At 40.5% G+C, this 11,650-nt stretch overlaps 1 protein-coding gene across 2 annotated transcripts in view; it reads left to right on the top strand.

Annotated features, from left to right (window-relative positions):
* The window catches only part of LOC118401568 (guanine nucleotide-binding protein subunit beta-4), a 45,767-nt gene that overhangs the window by 204 nt on the left and 33,913 nt on the right, over positions 1–11,650 (top strand). The gene's annotated exons all lie outside the window — the stretch shown is intronic.

Below are 11,650 nucleotides of genomic sequence, written 5' to 3'. Positions count from 1 at the left end.
GTAAGCCAGACAGATCAGTTGTGAGTGTTGCTTCAAGCAAGGTGTGGTGTGGTGTGGTGGGATGTGTGTGTATTTATTTGTGTATTTGCGTGTGTGTGTGTGTGTGTGTGTGTGTGTGTGTGTGTGTGTGTGTGTGTGTGTGTGTGTGTGTGTGTGTGTGTGTGTGTGTGTGTGTGTGTGTGTGTGGTATCAAAGTCTGAGGTAATTCCTCGGTCTTATCGTGTGTCTTGAGCCTGGTGTGCACCAAAATGTCAAATCAAATTAATTGCGGGCTTATGCCTACTAATAAATTAGTAATCGGGTATCACAGGGTTTTGACTGTGAAGAGATGCGCAGTACTTTCTGTACTATTATTTGATGAATAGAGAGGGCGGCCAAGTGGAAATATTAAAATATATATATCTTGACAGTCAATAGAATCCAGAACAGTTACTGTCAATTCTGAAAAGTGGAATGACCTTTTCCTAATTTCTCAAAAAGAGTTTCATTTCAGTGAGAATTGAACATTTCAGAGAGAATGGAACATTTCAGAAAGTTGAACATTTCAAGACATTTCAGTGACTCAGGATATTTCAGTGACTCAGGATATTTCATAGGAAAAGTGCCGCAGGTCAGCTCATGTCCTGTTTTTTTTTGTATTTTATTGCATCCCTGATTTGAGCAAGTCTAACTGGGAACCCCCTTGTGCTACACGCCTTTTCTCACTTCTTCTCACAGTCTCTTCAGCTTCCTCCTTAAAAACAAAGCCAAATACTCATGCAGTTTAAGAGGATACTTCTCCTCAAATATGGTCTGTTGACTACTGTATATGGAAACACTGCTCTCTGCTCATAGGTTCTTCCACAAACATTGGAACCATTTCAAGTAGGGCACCACAGCAATTTTCCAGAGTATGTGCCTGTGTTTATCCTGTGGTATATTAGACTACATCTGGTGGTTTCTTGGCCCATTGTAGACCACATATGGTGATTGCTTGACCCGTTCCATCTGTATACTGAGTTGCTCTATCACTATCTTTGTCACGCTTCTTGAGTGTGTGACTTCGACACTGCACAATAGGCATTATCACAGAAATGACGAGGACACTTCAGCAACTGCCACTGTGTCTCTTATGTGCCAACAATAGCACAGAGATAAGACCAGAACCTTCCATGGGAACATAGTAATTACACTCTATAACATTTTCAAGATATTGAAATTGATGATTTGTTTTGGAACACAGCAGTGTGTCTCTCTGAAATGGGTTAGAGGGTTTATCAGGTTTGGGATGGGGAGCAAGGTTGATCTATCTTATTGTCTTTGCAGTTACATAGACTGAGTTTCAGTGAGTATACACAGTACACACACACAATGTCATTTTATGCATTCCCATGGAGAAATACAGCTAACAGAGCAGGTTCATATAAAAAAAAGACTAGTGTATTGATCAGCCATGAGCACATACAAACCCAGACCAGCCATCTCAAAACCATGGGTGTCAAATTATATACATTATAAAGCATTTATTTTATAGTTCACCAGATGGTGAGATGGTTGCTGAATAGTTGTTCCAAATGGCTTATTATAAATGGGTCAGGCCATGCCAGGGCGGTGAAAGAATGTGGAACGCTGGGTGTATCAACATCTATTTTCCTCCACAGATGAAGAGTTGCAGAGAGGGAGGTACTGGCCATATTTTCAGTCACTTTAGCGCTCTTCAAGAGGGCCTATTTTTTCCTAAAAAAAAAAAAAAAAGATCCATTATGCTACAGAAGCTCTGGCTCTCCCTGGTATTTCACCTACCTACTTGACGTCATTTGCCATTTATGAGGGTTGCCCGGGCAACATCCATCCTCCCCGGCAGATATGTCTGATGGACAAGACAGGGTTTACTCTTTGTACATGTTTTAATTGCCTTCGATACAGTGGTAATAATGTAGGCCATTGAAGTACATCAGGGCATGAAGAAGAAAACATGGGAATGCATATAAAAATAGCATATCAAAAGCTGTTTTGGCATGATATCTCATTAGTGCTTCTCATCTCATCCTAACATGATATCTCATTAGTGCTTCTCATCTCATCCTAACATGGGCATCTAGCAGAGGAGGCTGGTGGGATAGGAGGACATGCTCATTGTAATGTCTGGAATGGAATAAATGGAACGGAGTCAAAACGTGGTTTCCATATGTTTGATGTGTTTATACCGTTCTATTTATTCCATTCCAGTCATTACAATGAGCCGTCCTCTGACACCTAGCTACATATTGTGTTAATGGCTGTTTTGGAGCAGTCCTCCAAGGGTATCGTGTGCCATAAAGTGGCAGTAATGTAGTTCAACATGAGATGATGTGATCTGGTATTATTGCATGTTGCAGGCGATTAAAGCCAGACACCACACCCTAATAGGCTCATTTCTCCCCTTAATCATATCACAATCAACTTACAAGTATTCAGAGCCCTTCACTTTTTACACATTTTGTTACTTTACTGCCTTATTCTAAAATTGATTAAATGATTATTTCTCAGCAATCTACACACAATACCCCATAATGACAAAGTGAAAACAGGTTTACATTTTTTTTTGCAAATTTATTAAATATAAAAAACAGAAATACATTATTTACATAAGTATTCAGACCCTTTGCTATGAGACTCGAAATTGAGCTCAGGTGCATCCTGTTTCCATTGATCATCTTTGAGATGTTTCTACAACTTGATTGGAGTCCACCTGTGGTAAATTCAATTGATTGGACATGATTTGGAAAGGCACACACCTGTCTATATAAGGTCCCACAGTTGACAGTGCATGTCAGAGCAAAAACCAAGCCATGAGGTCGAAGGAATTGTCCTAGAACCCGATGATCACTCTGACAGAGCTCCAGAGTTCCTCTGTGGAGATGGGAGAACCTTACAGAAGGAAAACCATCTCTGCAGCACTCCACCAATTAGGCCTTTATGGAAGAGTGGTCAGACGAAAGCCACTCCTCGGTAAAAGGCACATGGCAAAAGGCATCTAAAGGACTCTCAGACCATGATAAACAAGATTCTCTGGCCTGTTGAAACCAAACAACTACCTATTTCCCAACTGTATTTAATTTATTTATTTATTTTGCTCCTTTGCACGCCATTATTTTTATTTCTACTTTGCACATTCTTCCATTGCAAAACTACCATTCCAGTGTTTTACTTGCTATATTGTATTTACTTTGCCACCATGGCCTTTTTTGCCTTTACCTCCCTCCCTTCTCACCTAATTTGCTTACATTGTATATAGACTTGTTTATACTGTATTATTGACTGTATGTTTGTTTTACTCCATGTGTAACTCTGTGTTGTTGTATCTGTCGAACTGCTTTGCTTTATCTTGGCCAGGTCGCAATTGTAAATGAGAACTTGTTCTCAACTTGCCTACCTGGTTAAATAAAGGTGAAATAAAATAAAATAAAGATTGAACTCTTTGGCCTGAATGCCAAGCCTCACGACTGTAGGAAACCTGCCACCATCCCTATGGTGAAGCGTGATGGTGGCAGCGTCATGATGTGGGGATGTTTTTCGGTGGCAGAGACCAGTCAGGATCGAGGGGTTAGATGAACGGTGCAAAGTACAGAGAGATCCTTGATGAAAACCTGGGGCGAAGGTTCACCTTCCAACAGGACAACGACCCTAAGCACAGATCCAAGACAAGGCAGGAGTGGCTTCGGGACAAGTCTCTGAATGTCCTTGAGTGGCCCATCCAGAGCCCGACTTGAACCCGATCGAACATCTCTGTAGAGATCTGAAAATAGCTGTGCAGCAACACTCCCGAATCCAACCTAAAAGAGCTTGAGAAGATCTGCAGAGAAGAATGGGAGAAGCATCATACACAAGAAGACTCGAGGCTGTAATCACTGCCAAAGGGGATTCAACAAAGTACACTACCGGTCAAAAGTTTTAGAACACTCATTCAAGGGTTTTTCTTTATTTAGACTATTTTCTACATTGTAGAATAATAGTGAAGACATCAAAACTATTAAATAACACATATGGAATCATGTAGTAACCAAAAAATGTATCTGAAGCAGCACTCCATCACTCTCCTTCTTGGTAAAATAGCCCTTACACAGCTTGGAGGTGTGTTGGGTCATTGTCCTGTTGAAAAACAAATAACAGTCCCACTAAGCCCAAACCAGATGGGATGGCGTATCAATGCAACATTCTGAGGTAGCCATGCTGGTTAAGTGTGCCTCAGGGCCTCCCGGGTGGCGCAGTGGTATAAGGCAAGAGATTCTGGGTTCAAGCCCAGGCTCTATCGCATCCGGCCGCGATCGGGAGGTCCATGGCGTGACGCACAATTGCCCCAGCGTCGTCCAGGTTAGGGAGGGTTTGGCTGGCAGGGATATCCTTGTCTCATCGCGCACTAGCGACTCCTGTAGCGGGCCGGGCGCAGTGCGCGCTGACCAGGTCGCCAGGTGTACGGTGTTTCCTCAGACACATTGGTGCGGCTGGCTTCCGGGTTGGATGTGCATTGTGTTAAGAAGCAGCGGCTTGGTTGTGTTTCGGAGGATGCATGGCTCTCAACCTTTGCCTCTCCCGAGTCCTTACGGAAGTTGCAGCGATGTGCCTTGAATTCAAAATAAATCACAGACAGTGTCACTAGCAAAGCACCCCCACACCATAACACCTCCTCCTCCATGGGTGACAGTGGAAAATAAACATGTGAAGATCATCAGTTCACCCACACCTCAACTCACAAAGACACAGAGGTTGGAACCAAAAATATCAAATTTGGACTCTAGACCAAAGGACAAATTTCCACTGGGCTAATGTCCATTGCTCGTGTTTCATTGCTCGTGTTTCTTGAAGCAATTCAACCATGAAGGCCTGATTCACAGTCTCCTCTGAACAGTTGATTTTGAGATGTGTCTGTTACTTGAACTTTATGAAGCATTTGTTTGGGCTGCAATCTGAGGCTGGTAACTCTAATGAGCTTATCCTCTGCAGCAGAGGTAACTCTGGGTCTTCTCTTCCTGTGGCGGTCCTCATGAGAGCCAGTTTCATTATAGTGCTTGGAGGTTTTTGCGACTACACTTGAAGAAACGTTCAAAGTTCTTGAAATTTTCCGTATTGACTGACCTTCATGTCTTAAAGTAATGATGAACTGTTGTTTCTCTTTGCTTATTTGAGCTGTTCTTTCCATAATATGGACGTGGTCTTTTACCAAATAGGGCTATCTTCAGTATACCACCCCTACCTTGTCATAACAGAACTGATTGGCTCAAACACATTAAGAAGGAAAGAAATTCCACAAATTAACTTTTAACAAGGCACACATTTTACTTGAAACCAATTCCGGGTGATTACCTCAAAGCTGGTTGAGAGAATGCCGATAATGTGCAAAGCTGTCATAAAAGCAAAAAGTGTCTATTTGAAGAATCTCAAATATAAAATATATTTAGATTTGTTGAACACTTTTTTGGTTACTACATGATTCCATATGTATTATTTCATAGTTTTGATGTCTTCACTATTATTCTACAATGTAGAAAATAGTGAAAATAGACAAAAACCCTTGAATGAGTAGGTGTTCAAAAACTTTTGACCTGGTAGTGTACTGAGTACTAATGTAAATGTGATATTTCAGTGTTTTTTATTTGTAATACATTTGTAAAAAAACATATATAAAAACCTGTTTTTGCTTTGTTATTATGGGGTATTGTGTGTAGATTGATGAGGGGGAAAAGCAATTAAATCTATTTTATAATAACGCTGGAACGTAACAAAATGTTGAAAAAGTGAAAGGGGTCTGAATACTTTCCGAATGCACGGTATTCCAGTTGAACGTAGGCACAAATAAGAAATCTGTCTGTATTAAAAAAAAAACTGAAATATTTTATTAAAATATGCAACTGAGGCGATATCTCATTAAATATTCACAAATTTGCATACAATGCAAAAACAAATTGGGACACTGGATGAAGTCCGCCTAAATATTTTGGTTTTGTTTTGTTAAGACACTCTAACTTGTCCAGAGCAGATTGAAAGAAAGATTGTGGATAAATGATTCGTTCAATCTGTTAAATATTAGTCATGTACTTCAAATGCAAATCGAAATTATTGATCTAAGTCCACTTTAAAGTGGATAAAATTAAAATTAAAATGTTGATGACAGTTGTATGATGGACTAAAGAAAATATACATTTCCATCAAGTTTTTGAAATGTTTCTGTTAACCTTTTGAAAATACTAATATTAATGGGCCAAAACACAAACAAACCTCAATGTATAGGTAGATGCAAAAAATGTAATTTCAGCATGTGAAGCCTGGCCTTAATTTGCAATAGCGTGTGTGTGTGTGTTATTATTGTGTTATTATTGTATTTATTTTATTAAAGTAGGCCTTGTCTACTTCTTTTACCTACACTACAGTTTTTACCATATGTCAATGACTCTATCAAGCAAGAGGAACTTTTTTTTAAATTACGGCTATCAATGAATCACCTTTATCAGATACAGTATTTCAGCAAGCCAAGTGTTGATGAAGTGTTACTGTATCTGTCAATCATGGCTGGAAAACAATAGAGGTATACTGTACAGGCAGGGTGCCTGGTTCAGAGCTCTGAGACTATTTAGAGCTTCTGCTGTTTCTTTTTGTCAGGACACCAAGTTATTGATGTTCTATTTTTACAGTGTCAATTCGCTCCCTCGCTCTCCTTTTGGTTGCCAAGCAATCGACCAAGGGACCTGATTGGAGAATGATGTGCTGCTGCTTGCTGGACATCTTGACTCTGATTTCAGTTGGCTAATAAACTCCTTTTAATAGGGGGTGGATGATACCCGTGAGATGGTTGGGGGGTTTGATGTGATCTAAGATGTTAAATGCCATTGCTATTTCACCCTTTCACATCTGTTGGATGAAGCAACTACCAAGCATGAGAGAAATACATTCACTGGGAGGCATTTCAGTTTATTGACTTGATACAGACGTCAGATCTTATTTTTATCATTATTATCGTAGCAAAATAATCCTGCAGCAACAGGATTTTAAAGTTTTAGTCCATAATGTTGCTTGATAGGTGGTTAGGCGTTTACAGCGCATTCGGAAAGTATTCAGACCCCTTCCACTTTTTCAACATTGTGTTACGTTACAGCCTTATTCTAAAATTGATTAAATTGTTTTTCTCCCCCCTCATCAATCTACACACAATAACCCCATAATGACAAAGCAAAGGCAGGTTTTTAGAATTTTTTGCAAATTTATCACAAATAAAAACACTGAAATATCACATTTCCATAAGTAGTCAGACCCTTTACTCAGTACTTTGTTGAAGCACCTTTGTCAGCGATTACAGCCTCGAGTCTTCTTGGGTATGACGCTACAAGCCTGGCACACCTGAATTTGGAGAATTTTTCCCATTCTTCTCTGCAGATCCTCTCAAGCTCTGTCAGGTTGGATGGGGAGCGTCGCTGCACAGCTACTGTCAGGTCTCTCCAGAGATGTTCGATCGGGTTCAGGTCTGAGCGCTCTGGAGCAGGGTTTCATCAAGGATCTCTCTGTACTTTGCTCTGTTAATCTTTCCCTTGATCCTGACAAGTCTCTCAGTCCCTGCCGCTGAAAAACATCCCCACAGCATGATGCTGCCACCACCATGCTTCACCGTGGGGATGGTGTCAGGTTTCTTCCAGACGTGACGCTTGGCATTCAGGCCAAAAAGTTCAATCTTGGTTTCATCAGACCAGAGAATCTTGTTTCTCATGGTCTGAGAGTCCTTTGGCAAACTCAAAGTGGGCTGTCATGTGCCTTTTACTGAGGAGTGAATTCCATCTGGCCACTATCATAAAGGCCAGATTGGTGGAGTAATGCAGAGATGGTTGTCCTGGAAGGTTCTCCCATCTCAACAAAGGAACTATGGAGCTCTGTCAGAATGACCGTCAGGTTCTTGGTCAGCTCCCTGACCAAGGCCCGGCCCTTCTCACCCGATTGCTCAGTTTGGCCGGACGGCCAACTCTAGGTGGTTCCAAACTTCTTCAATTTAAGAATAATGGAGGACACTGTGTTCTTGGGAACCTTCAATGTTGCAAACTTTTTTTGGTACCCTTACCTAGATATGTGCCTCGACACAATCCTGTCTTGGAGCTTTACGGACATTTCCTTAGACCTCGTGGCTTGGTTTTTGCTCTGACACGCACTGTCAACTGTGGGACCTTATATAGATAGACAGGTGTGTGCCTTTCCAAATCATGTCCAATCAATTGAATTTACCACAGGTGGACTCCAATCAAGTTGTAGAAACACCTCAAGGATGATCAATGTAAACAGGATGCATCTGAGCTCAATTTCGAGTCTCATAGGAAAGGGTCTGAATACTTATGTAAATTAGGTGTTTCTGTTTTTTATTTTTAATACATTTTCCCAAAAAATCTAAAAACCTGTATTCGCTTTGTCATTATGGGTACTGGGTGTAGATGATTGATGAGGACATACTTTTAAAAAATCCAATTTAGTATAAGGCAGTAACGTAACAAAATGTGGAAAAAGTCAAGAGCTTTCCAAATGCACTGTAGCTGGACAAAAGTAGGGTACACAAAAAGTGTTAGTGTGGGTTTTCAGTGAACTTTTAAGTAAATCGCAAAGCTCATCTGCATTTCCTGCTGCGCAGGAATATTCTCAGCAACAAAAGAGTGATCGAATTATGATCCAACACCTGTAATTTACTGACTTGAATGTTGGTATCAAATCAAATGTATAATGCAGTGGCCTGCCATTATTAGAGGGATACATCTGGTTTGAGTTTTCATAGATTCAAATGAATTTGATATTAGATTAATGTATTATTGACTACAGAGTTATTACCATTATTGTGTTGTCGTCAGTGTAATATTTTGCAGTTTATGAGATAGGTCTTTGGAGGTTTGTCTCTACAACGCTTAGATATGGAAAAATTAGGGCAGGCCAGAATATTGGACAAGGTTGCATTTAGCCATACACCCAGATAAAGGGGTCCAAACGAAACAGTGACATGACATCATTTGCCCTGTGTTGTGTTACTGGGGACGTGACCAACCTCCTCTCTTTTTCCAAGAAACTACAGAGATACCAGCTAATATAGGAGTAATTGACATTGTTATGAAACTGTGAGAATACTAACATTTGACGGGAATAGACTTTGTTCAGTCTTGTTGCGGTAATGTTCAGACCTCAGAACCGTTCAACGCTGCATGATTTCAGATATAAATTGACAAAATTGTTTGGTTGCATTCAAAGTCTTAATGCTTTATTTAAATGACCTTCACAGCATATCAAACCGGAAACATTTGTTGGTTTAGCACGGGTCCAAAACCAGTCTAAAAGGTGAAACGTCAAAGCAGTATTCCAGTATAACATACCATCACCCTGCATCATAGGCCCACATCCTTGAATCAACAACACAGGGATCTTTATTAGCTGTCATTGTAATCCTAATCTCCATAATGCATTTAGGAAAAAGGGATTTTCTGGGGTAATCTACTGCTGTGTGAATTCAATTAGACTTAATCTGACCCTGTGCCATTCCAAGAGGAAGACAAGGGCTGTGCACATTTTTTATCTCCCCTTAATTGATTATAGCGCTCGCAGAGATTAGGAAAAGCCTGTCCCACTTGCTCTCTTTCATTGGCCCATAAAAAATTCAGCGCCGTTCTAATGGAGAGAAATCCTGTTCTACTATTTACCCCCTATACACTGGAATGAGACCAGACACACCTTTCACTGGTGCTGCCATTCAAAATACGTATACACGATGAATCATATTGTAGCTAATTTGAGATGTAGCCTGGACTGGGACTCAAACCCAAGTTCAGCGACTGTCAAACCAACACTTTAACTATTACACCAAGAGTTACGAACCCCTTGATGAGGTCGCTAGGTGATGTGTTAAAGGGATAGTTCACCCAAATTCCAAAATTACATTTTGGTTTCCTTACCCTGTCATACCTTGTCCGTAGACTGATATCTATGCTTTGGTTTTAGTTTCCCTGGCACTGTTTCCAAATGCATTTGTGGCACAAATCCCCATTCAAGTCATGGGACCCGATATAAGAATTTTTCGCGAGTCACAATCAATTTGAGTTACTTTCGGATGATTTGGACATAATAACGCAAAAAATTCAAATATCAGTCCCATGATTTGAATGGGATTTGTGCCACAAATGCAAAAAAACAAACAAACCGGTGTTTGGTTAAGGTCGCTAGAATTAGTGGTGACTCTAGGAACCCTGGAGTTCCTCAAGTAAACATTGCTAGTCAATGGTTCATATTTGCACCTTCGGTTAGTTGAGAGGTTCTTGGAGGAACCTTTAACATTTCAAAGGGTTCATGGAGGAACCCTGGACTGGAGGTGTGGCTTAGTAGGGGCGTGGCATTGAGTTAGATCTTTTTAAGCCACAAAAGTGGGCATAAATGTCATTCCTGTTCATGTGTTATGTTTGATTGTCATCACAATGTTTATGTTCCAAACATAAAGAAGTGACTTTGTTGAGCTTCACAATCCATTTTGGATACTTTTGAAAAATGCTAATATCGTTCCCATGATTTGAATGGGAGTTGCGCCACAAATGCTGAAACATTAGAATGTGGAAACCTATGCGGAGTCAGATGAAACGTCAACATCCTGTTTTCAGGGATACAGTATTTTCAACCAAACGTCAATTTCCCCTTAAAAACAGATGTTGGAACTCCTTTCTACGCCTGCTACGTTTGCTTACTGCCAGAGAAACTAAACCGAAGCATGGATTTGCTGTCATAATTTGTCCATAAACTGTTTACAGGATAAGGAAACCCATTTACAATTTTGAAATTTGGGTGAATTATATTTACCACTTGATTACAATACAACATAACAGATTAACAGGGATGACGTTTAGGCCCAAGTGTGGCCTAAAATATCTATATGAAAGCCACGCCTCTACTAAGCCACACCTCCAGTCCGGGATTCCTCCAGGAACCCTTTTTTACATTTAAACATTAAAGGTTCCTCCAAGAACCCCGACAACTAACCAAAGGTGCAAATATGAACCATTGACTAGCAATGTTTACTTGAGGAACTCCAGGGGTTCCTTGAAGATCTCCACGGTTCCTTGAAGATCTCCACGGTTCCACCAGTTCTAATAGTGTATGTTTTGCATATCAATTGCAAAATTGTGTAGGCCTAATCACACTGTATTCCTAAATTCTTCAAAAAATGGATAATAATAAATATTAAATGGGCAATCTGCTGTTGATACATCAATTTTTGGACATATAAATTCATTATATGTAGGCTGCCCATTGATTCTTGAAGAATATAACTTAGAAATGCCTCATAACTCAATCATGCCTCCAACTCAATCATCAAGTTTGTAGACGATACAACAGTAGTAAGCCTGATTACCAACAATGACGAGACAGCCTACATGAAGGTGATGAGGGCCCTGGGAGAGTGGTGCCAGGAAAATAACGTCTCACTCAACGTCAGAAAAACAAAGGAGTTGATCGTAGACTTCAGGAAACAGCAGAGGGAGCACACCCCTATCCACATTGACGTGATCGCAGAGGAGAAGGTGGAAAGCTTCAAGTTATTCAGCGTACACATCACTGTCGATCCGAAAAGGTCCTCCCTCATAGACAGTGTGGTGAAGAAGGCAACAGCCCCTCTTCAACCTCAGGAGGCTGAAAA

The sequence above is a fragment of the Oncorhynchus keta genome, chromosome 22 (assembly GCF_023373465.1).
Source record: "Oncorhynchus keta strain PuntledgeMale-10-30-2019 chromosome 22, Oket_V2, whole genome shotgun sequence".
Taxonomy (NCBI): Eukaryota; Metazoa; Chordata; class Actinopteri; order Salmoniformes; family Salmonidae; genus Oncorhynchus; species Oncorhynchus keta.
The sequence above is the reverse complement of the archived record's forward strand: the minus strand, read 5'-3'. Positions and strand labels throughout refer to the sequence as shown.